Source organism: Ptiloglossa arizonensis, chromosome 14 (genome assembly GCF_051014685.1).
Source record: "Ptiloglossa arizonensis isolate GNS036 chromosome 14, iyPtiAriz1_principal, whole genome shotgun sequence".
Classification (NCBI taxonomy): domain Eukaryota; kingdom Metazoa; phylum Arthropoda; class Insecta; order Hymenoptera; family Colletidae; genus Ptiloglossa; species Ptiloglossa arizonensis.
The window spans coordinates 1,848,495-1,859,288 of record NC_135061.1 but is presented as its reverse complement, the minus strand read 5'-3'; positions in this window follow the sequence as shown (position 1 = coordinate 1,859,288).

Sequence of the window (10,794 nt, the reverse complement as noted above, 5' to 3'; positions counted from 1 at the left end):
CATTCTTGTCACCGAGCGAAACGTCACTGTAAACAGAGATGCCGATCATTTCGATTTCGATTCGTTCGACGATCGAATTGATCGCGTAGCGAGCTTTCTTTTCACGGTCGTACCCGGAAGTCGTGCACGGATTCTGCAAACAGAGATCGTGTTTGGAAATTACAATATCGTCTCGTACCATGTCAGAAAATCGGAATCACTGACTATCGATACGTGAAACACGAACGAAGTTTTTATAGGAACCGGTCGAACTGGACGATTCCTGATCGCGAGCAACAAAATATTCTCAACGCGAACGTTATCGTAAAACGAACCTCGTTCGAGGCAGGCTCGAAACTCTCTGCAACCGCTAGGTTATCCATGGAATTGAACGAAACCAGAACTGGTTCGATCGGATCGAGACAATCGTTGGGACCGAATGCAGATGATCTCGGATCCTCGAGATTTAATAGAGGTAACCTGTGTTACCGGAGCCTATCTACGAAACACCTTGCGGAAGATTAAAGACCGAATATCGATGCAAAGTACACCGAACACGCGACACAGACGGTCTGTGGGACCCGATACGGGTAAACAGTGTTCCTGGAACACAGTGCACGGTGGCAGATATTGGTTAAGGTGAAACCTAGGTTTACGACACGATGGTGCGTGGTATTTTTGAATCGATGAGAGTAATTTTGAAAGTTACGTTCAAAGTAATTTTAATACCAACTTGTACATCTCTGTAATCGTTCGGTACTCTCTTCGACAATTTTCCCATATATCGATATCAATAATATTATTAACTCGATTTTCATAACGTCAAGCCTGAGCTAGGTCACGCTATAATACATCCAGTGTTGCACACACGACTTTGGAAAGACGGTAGAACTTAAAAAACACCTAAGCTCGAGTAAAACAGACGAAATTATCTTTCTTCGTTCAACTTCCATCAACAATTGGAGAAATGTTCGCGACCAGGTCGCTCGATTATATAAAATAAGTCACAAGGGATCGACAAGTTGAGTCTACTGTATATATCCGTTCGTTTACAGCGAAGAATGTAACAAAAAGGAAACTGTCCATCGAAGCAGAGTTTCGAGAGAGATGAACCGAAAAATTTCATCTCGAAGTGGACGAAAGAATTACAAGTAACAATATTATAAATAAAAACTTTGTACTGTTGAGAGCGGTCAGCAAATACGAACGAAATGTGATGTCTAGGAATAAATGATTGTTGAGAAAAGTAGCTTCTTATTTCCTAATATACAATCGCGTGTAAGTTTTCTAATACAGTCAGGGATCTGGAAATTGTAAATCGGTCCTGATCATTCGTTCACATCTACTCGTGGGACCGATTATAGATGTTTTATCAGCGTAAAGTTTCTACACATCTGGTAGCCACGTGCACTACTCTCATTCTCTCATCCTCAATTACGATCGACGTATCGTGAACCCAAATGGACGACAGTTAACGACCTCGCTGAACGTACCATCGTAGACTTCCTGTACCCTTCCACATCGCATTTGAGAACTTCCGTACGCCACAAGGTGGATGGTAGATGACTTTTCGTGACGAGTGTCCCACGAAACTCGGTCACCGATTTGCCAATCCTGCGATCACCTATACGAGACTGTATTTAAGTATCCTCAAAGATTCGTTTCAACGGTTGAGGATCCTCCAGGGTTCTATTTTACATCGAGGGATCTTCAAAGATTCGTTCCAACATTTAAGAATCCTTAAGAGTTCGGTTTTACGTTCGGGAAACCTTCAAAGATTCCTACGTTGAGGAAAGTAGGGGCGGTGAAAGCACGCTGGTACCCACTTACTCCCTTCCTTTTTTTTTTGCGTTTCCGTAATTTAACGTTTAGGGCGTCCTCAACGTTTGAAATTTCCATCGGCGATAAAAGGAAGGCCATTTGTCTTCGAGAAATATATGTCCGGCATTCTGGAACCGTTTTTCCCTTTCGTAACGATACTGTGAGTTAAGGAGCTGCTCGACCCAATCCGAATCGATTCTGGATTTGGTCCGCGAGCGTTCCCGCGTTTCGAGGGCCAATAAATAGTGAGAAAACGACCATCGGGCAAAGAGGTTCCGCATAAATAATCCCGTGACTCTGACAGTGGAGTACTCAGACTGCATGGCGGTTCTGAACGTGCTGTAGCCATGACGAGTGCCATGTTTTATGCAATGTTGAAACGCATTTAAAGCCCAACGCGACAAGTCTGACTCGAGAGACACTTTACACGTTGCGAATTGTTCGGACGTAGCTCTTCCAAGTATTAACAAATGTCGTTTCGATAACTTCGTGGACGTTTCGAGATGCTTACGTGTTTTAATCACTCGTTATTTATCGGATTTCTAGAAACGAACGAAACAAGATCGCACGCATTATGGTGGAAGTTTTGAACGATTACTTTCACAGTGTAGTCACAATCTACAAACATTTTCATTGATAAGAAATTAATCGTTCTCGTTTACAAATGAATCTGGAAAAATAGTATTCTTACTTTCTATTTTGCAATGTCGTACACTGTCACGTTGGACACTGATCCACTATACATTCTAACAATGCTTAGTTTGCGAGTCAATTAGTATCGCTTCGTTCTTAGAAATTAATCGTTCTCGTTTAGAAAAAATCTGTAAAAATTTTTTACTTTCTATTTTACAATGTTGTACATTCTTATGTTATTTCACGATTATTTCACGATTATTTCACGATTATTTCACGATTATTTCACAATGATTAGATCTTACAACTATTCCATTATTTCACCATTATTAGATCTTACAACCATTCCATTATTTCACAATGATTAGATCTTACAAGCATTCAATTATTTCACGATTATTATAACCATTTCAATCAGTCGTAAAGTATACTACCACCCGAATGTACGAAACAATTTTTACCCAGATGTGAAAATATAACTCAATTCGGTTTCTTAGAGTAGGGTAATACCGTAATGACTTTCGGTTAGCAATAAGTCCGGTGAAACATTGTCCCGTCTTAGTACAACAACGAGTTCCGACAACTCTGTGCCGAATACTAACTTACGAAGCACTATGCCTGTAATTTAATTAACGTTGGTGCAATACGTTTGTGTCCAATGAAAGACAGACCAACGAAACTCTGTCCTCCGAGTTCGGTCCTTTCTTCCTTCTCAAAGATCAAGCTCCTATTCTCTGTCGAGTTTACTCATCCACTATTGGTTCGGCCGTCTTATCAGCAAGGCTTTCCGAAAGGCTTTTCGCTTCTTTGATTCAAGAAACAAAAGACTGCAGATTGAAATTCGCTTGTTGTAGCTCGGCTATCCTCTATCGAGTTCGACGTTATACTTCGATAAAGCCGGTGAACTCGATTGGAGGTTTCAGTTCGACGGTGCATCCATTCGATTTTTCCTTCTTCGTTTAGTTCTCCTTGCAACGATTGAAACTCGTACACGTGACTACCGGCGAGCCGCCGTGAATTTTAATGTCGTCTTCCATGTAACAGTTTCTCTAAGAAATTCCGCGATTCGTGGTCCTGTAATCGTTTCATTTCTTCTGGGAAAGTGTTAACCGTTGCGTTACATTTGATCGGAAACCGTGACTCTTAATCGAATTCCGAATACGCTTCGTTTTCATTTCAAAGTCGTTCGAAATTTCAACGAACGACTTCCGACTGCACTTTCGAAAGCGTGAAAACTGCATCGTCGAGAGTCTCGCGACGATGCAATTAAAATGCATTTTTTAAATTCGGTGACAATTCTTTGAAAACGGGACCGATCTAAAATTATGAAAACACTCGAATACACAGTGTACTAAATACAAACTATTAACGAAAGATTCACAATTATACAACGAGAAAATTTTCTCGCTTGTAACTAAAAGTAACTAGTAACTAAAATATCCGACATGAAAAACAACTCCATCAATTCCCACTCAATCGTTGCATATTAATATTTTAACATTGCACCTACCGTACAAATATAAAAAAAAGTCTCATCGAGAACTTGTAACTAAAAGTAACTAGTAACTAAAATATCCGACATGAAGAACAACTCCATCAATTCCCACTCAATCGTTGCATATTAATATTTTAACATTATATCTAGCGTACAAATATAAAAAAAAGTCTCATCGAGAACTTGTAACTAAAAGTAACCAGTAACTAAAATATCCGACATGAAGAACAACTCCATCAATTCCCACTCAATCGTTGCATATTAATATTTTAACATTGCACCTACCGTACAAATATAAAGAAAAGTCTCATCGAGAACTTGTAACTAAAAGTAACCAGTAACTAAAATATCCGACATGAAGAACAACTCCATCAATTCCCACTCAATCGTTGCATATTAATATTTTAACATTGCACCTACCGTACAAATATAAAAAAAAGTCTCTCGAGAAGTTGTAACTAAAAGTAACTAGTAACTAAAATATCCGACATACAGAACAACTCCATCAATTCCCACTCAATCGTTGCATATTAATATTTTAACATTGCACCTACCGTACAAATATAAAAAAAAGTCTCTCGAGAACTTGTAACTAAAAGTAACTAGTAACTAAAATATCCGACATACAGAACAACTCCATCAATTCCCACTCAATCGTTGCATATTAATATTTTAACATTGCACCTACCGTACAAATATAAAAAAAAGTCTCTGGAGAACTTGTAACTAAAAGTAACTAGTAACTAAAATATCCGACATACAGAACAACTCCATCAATTCCCACTCAATCGTTGCATATTAATATTTTAACATTGCACCTACCGTACAAATATTATATAAAAAAAAGTCTCATCGAGAAATCATCGTTCGAGATTATTTCAAAAAATGAAGCAAATATCAAGAACGATAGAGTGTTCCGTTAATCTCTACTGGCTCGAATGAAAATCAACCGATGTGAAATTATACCTATTCGGTTATACGATCCAACCGAAAGATTAACGTGTGTAGATCGGGCGGGTGAAGTTCGAAGTTTATCTTTCAATTAAAATTATTGTTCCTGCGGCACGAGGAGCGGAATACGAGGGCCTCGTATACGGGAAGGGTACTTCAGAGTTTTCTCATGGAGGAACCGGGAGACAGGCTGCGCAGAGACGGGGATAGACGTGCACGAAAGGTAGCCATGTTGGCGAGAAGAATAAATAACGTCGATTCTGGACGCTCGTGAAAATTCGAAGCGGATGGCGACGTTTGTCTATGCTAATTCATCGTGCCGGTGCTACGCTCTTGATCTCTGTATCCGAATGTTCCTCTTCGTACACTTTATCTTGTTCCTCGTCGAACGTGTCTTCTTCCCTGACTGGCGTTCCGCACACGAACGCCTCCCACGATGCCTGTCGGCCCTTACCTTATTAGAATATTTTATGTTTGAACCGACGAAGGAAAACGTTCAATGGCTGATCGTTCGGCGTAACCCTTCGACGTACCCGTCGTTGAAACGTTTCTTCGAGAAACTTTCGTTAAATCTGGAATTTTTACCATTGTAAAATTCCTTTCTCGACGAATCACCTGAACTTTCCACCAAGCTTGGAATTTTACTGTTACGAATCCCCTTTCCGATAAATTACCGAACGTGGCATTCCCTTTTCTGGCCAGTTCTCCCAGTCGAATCTGTGGAGATTGCGTTTAACGGAAAGGCATCAAATATTTTATAATCTACGATCGTACGAACAATGAGTTCTTATAAACTGGAGGAATTCATTAGACGTTGAATCGTTCCAATTGCTCTTCCGGTAATTAACACTCGCTAGTCCGGAATGCGAATTGATGGTAAATTACGCATCTATCGGGATAGCGATCGCTGATACTAATAATCACATTGACGAGAAATTTTTAATCGATTCGACGTTCAGTCGAAGTATGTTTTTATCGATTTCGATTTATTAAATTTGTTACTCTTTGAATGTAATACATTATTCGAAGAATGCTTCTGTTTTAATTAAACGGTTACGAAACTCTCTTACCAGTAAGTGAATAATGAGAAATAAAGAATCGTAAAAATCGAAGTAACGTATTGGTAAAATTTTCTCGAATGATAGAAACGGTATTTAATATACGAGGCAAGTGGTACGCTCGAAATAATACCAGAAAAAATATATGATACGAATGATACAGAATGAAACCGAGAAAAGTATACTTCTGTAGTATCAATTATTCGCGAATTTCCGTATTGAAAATTTCCTTTCGCGCCTATATTGTTGAATTGCAAAGTTTTCAACACTTTGGAAAATATTGGAGTGTTCCTCGTCGTTGATGATTGATTTCGAAGCGACATCGAAAGCTCAGGTGTTCCTTAACCGAATTACACTTGTGTGTAATGTGTTGTGAGTTTTATTCACCGAATAAAGTAAAAGGTGTTCGATATTTCCAACAACCGCGATAACAATTTCGCGGTGGATGAACATATTTCGTCGTCATCGAGAGGATCCTTGGCTCGAAAGCGGAGTATTTGCAGAAGACAGTGGACAAGGGCGATTGAAACGGATGGCCGCCATAAAGAATGTCATCGTAAATCCAAAGACGCCAGATTTTCTCTGTGTCCATATGCTCGGTCGAAGCTAGGATAAAACGTTGTTGTAAACTATACACGGTTGCAGCTTTGCTCGAGACAGCCTCGATGCAAAGGGCTCCAAGTATTCGAAGACGTATTTCAGTGTTGAGAAGTTTTCACATGTTGCCCGGAGTCTCTGTAATCCCTTTACTCTTTTTACTCGCAGATTTGAAACTTGAAGGGAATCTCGCATTGGTAAAAATATGAGATTCATGTCAGGGAAGAACAGCGTATCGTATTATTCGATGAACATGGAAACCCGACTCGTTAGCCAAACAGAAAGAAACGCACACGCAGGTATCGATGTATTCTGGGCAACATTTTATATTTCTTCGTTTCATCGACATTTTCTTCCTTTTCTTCGACAATTTTTATAATTACGCGATTTTATAACTGGAAATACCATTTTAGTTATTTCTTTCATCGTATTGACGCGAATCTAATAATTCGTCACGAGGGATGACTTGCATCGGGATATACCTTGTGGTACCATAGCGAATGAATTTATGAAAAGCGAATTGGACGAAGTTAATACGTTTCATGGCTATTGTTTTCGGTTCAGATAAACATTTGAACAATTCGATTCGTGTACTAAAGTTGTTTCGAATTTTAAATATTAAAAATTTCTCAAAACTGCATATCATGTGCACGGTGTCCCAATTGTCACCGGTCGATTTGAATTTCGCGCCGTTTCTAAAACGTCGAACGGATTAATTCGAAACTCGACAAATATGTCATCTAGATAGATGGGAAATTAATCATGAGAAAGTATACTTTGAAAAACGGCATAAAAATGATTCAGACGTATTACGAAGAATCGCGATCTTTAACGTTAACGATTCGGGAAAAGAGTAAATCGACCGATGATTAACCGTTAAAATTGCGGATAAATATTCACAATGAAATTGTCCAATACCGTAACGCAGTAACATAATTTAAAGTGCAATACCAGCTCGAATTTGTATTCGTTTCGAGGGAAATAATTCGTCTTGGAAGATTTCGCCCGGTTAACAAGACGGGGAGGAACGGTTCGCGGAGCCACGTTTCCTACGATGCATTTCCAACTGTTTTAATGACATCTTCTTCGCGCACAAGTGTAAGTAACGTAAATGGAGCGACCACGTGAACCGTGACGTATGTACGTGGTTAAGCAGCTCGAAAGTTCGACGGAAGATTAGCGACGAGCCGAGCTGGATTTTTCCAGGGCCGTGCATCAGAAGGCAGACCGTATACGCTCTAGGAAAGGCATTACATCAAATTTGAATAAACTAGCTGTTGCTCTGACACCGTGAAACTGTACAAGCGTCGCCGCAGCTCGAGTGGGTTGCTTACTCGTTGCGGTGGCCGACGTCGACTTTTATGAAATACTGCCTGGCGAAAGTTCGCCGTTGGACCACCGAGCCGCTGACACCTGCAATCTGCCTTCTCAGCTGCATTCGAGATGCACATCGGAGCGCCTTACAACGGTGCTTGTATTTTACGATTACTCCTGTCGCCTGTCCGTGTGCGCCACGTCCTTTGCGCCCGAAAAACGCCACTTGGTCCGTGCATCCGTTCTTTCCCAGTAATTTTGAATGCCGCTCCGAAACGTGTTCGAAAAAGCTCCACCTCTGCCACCGGTTTCCACGGAATTATTAGGACACCTCACATTCATTTCGACGCTGTTCAAATATTTTCCTCGACGGGTTTACGTGTAATATCTTTTTATACTTACGTATTTGGGGAAAATTGCATCGATCGGTCACGGTTATTAGTGACTTGCACTACGATTTTGTGAAATACTTTTGTATTCTTCACTTTTATGCACTTGGTAAAATTGTATCGATCGGTCATGGTTATTAGCGACTTCCACTATATTTTTGTAAAATATTTTTGTATTTTTCACTTTTATGCACTTGGTAAAAATTGCATCGATCGGTCACGATTATTAGCGACTTCCACTACGATTTTGTAAAATACTTTTGTATATTTCACTTTTATGCACTTGGTAAAAATTGCATCAATCTGTTACGGTTATTAACGACTTGCAACACAATTTCGTAAAATACTTATGTATTTTTCATATTCATACACTTGTTTAAAATTGTATCGATCGGTCACGGTTATTAGCGACTTAAACTACAATTTCGTAAAAAATTTGTGTATTTTTCGCTTTTATACTTTTGGTAAAAATTGCATCGATCGGTCACAGTTATTAGCGACTTGCACTACAATTTCGTAAAATACTTTTGTATTTTTCATGTTTATGCACTTGGTAAAAATTGCATCGATCGGTCACGGTTATTAGCGACTTGCAACACAATTTCGTAGAATACTTTTGTATTTTTCATGTTTATACACTTGTTTAAAATTGCATCAATCGGTCACGGTTATTAGCGACTTGCACTACGATTTCGTAAAATATTTTTGTATTTTTCACATTTATGCAATTGTTTAAAATTGTATCGATCGGTCACGGTTATTAGTGACTTGCACTACGATTTTGTGAAATACTTTTGTATTCTTCACTTTTATGCACTTGGTAAAAATTGTATCGATCGGGCACGGTTATTAGCGACTTCCACTATGATTTTGTAAAATACTTTTGTATTTTTCACTTTTATGCACTTGTTTAAAATTGTATCGATCGGTTACGGTTATTAGCAACTTCCAGTATGATTTTGTAAAATACTTTTGTATTTTTCATTTTTATACACTTGTTTAAAATTGCATCGATCGGACACGGTTATTAACGACTTGCAACACAATTTCGTCAAATACTTTTGTATTTTTCACTTTTATGCACTTGGTAAAAATTGTATCGATCGGTCACGGTTATTGGCGACTTGCAACACGGTTTCGTAAAATATTTTTGTATTTTTCACTTTTATGCACTTGGTAAAATTGCATCGATCGGTCACGATTATTAGCGACTTCCACTATTATTTTGTAAAATACTTTTGTATTTTTCATGTTTATACACTTGTTTAAAATTGTATCGATCGGTTACGGTTATTAGCGACTTGCTGTGTTGGTTAAAGTTCGCTTAACAGATTTATGATTTTGCGTAACGACTTAAAAACTTATTAATTTATTACACAACCGCGTACTTGATCGTTGTCAATAACACGCACCACGTGGTACGTCGCACACATATTCGATTCAATTCCAGTGAATATTGACGTCATTAACTCGATGTAATCTGAACGGAATCTAGCACAGTACACCTCCTTTATTAGTTTCATTATTTGCAGTGATATATTCATATTTTCATAGTATCGGTTGACGCTACCAATTAAAACAATTGTACCGCGGTAAATTGGAGTATACATGACTATAATATCTGCTCGAATATCGATGCAATTCTTTTTCTTTAAATTGAGTCGGAATACATTTTATTCCTTCGATAATATTCACTAAATTATTAACGACGAGTAGCGTGTTTCTTCGTGACACCTAATATAATAATAGAAATTATCCTTCTAGCTCCAAAAATATTTTACTATTAATATTTCACCGCAGTGTCACACTATTTGCGATCATTTGAATAAAGTGAATGTTTCGAATATAATAATTTCGCAACACTTTAGGGTTCGAGTGTTACATTCGTGGAGAAATCACACAGCAACCGAGCGGAAAATTATTTATGTCGCATTTCGTTCAGGGATCCCGAACTTTTAATAGCTCGGCGACATTTGTTTTCCAACGGGAGCACACGCGACGCAACGCATATTGAGATTCTTCGCTAGCATCTTGCCACCTTATTTTCAAACAAGTTTCACAATCGAAGTTTCTTGAGTTGTTTATGACGTCGGTAGCTCACCGGGAGTGTCGAAGGTTGAGTTACGACGCCGAGCTTCAATATTTAAGAATCTTCGCGCGCGATTCGTATCTATCGAGTACAAGTAAGCATTTTAAATCTTCGAAAAGTCCGTGTAAAGTCAGATTTAAACTTTTCACAAAGTACAGCGGGGATCGTAGTACGAAGTTTCACGTAGAAAAAGAAGTTGAAATTTCAAAGTAAATTTTTCCTTCACGATTCTCCGCTTCCGAGGGAACCGATTATGCGCATAGTTTCGACAACGTCGGCGAATAGAACGGATTACGAACGATTAATCGTAAAAATTACGAAATTTCCGTATCTACTTCTGTTTTAATCGATTAATTTTCATCGGTGTGTACCGATCATTTCGTCGAATACGTGACCGAACTCGATCAATGTCTCGTGAATTATTTGCAAGGTTCACTAAACTCTTAGTCTTTCACGCGGTTAATAATT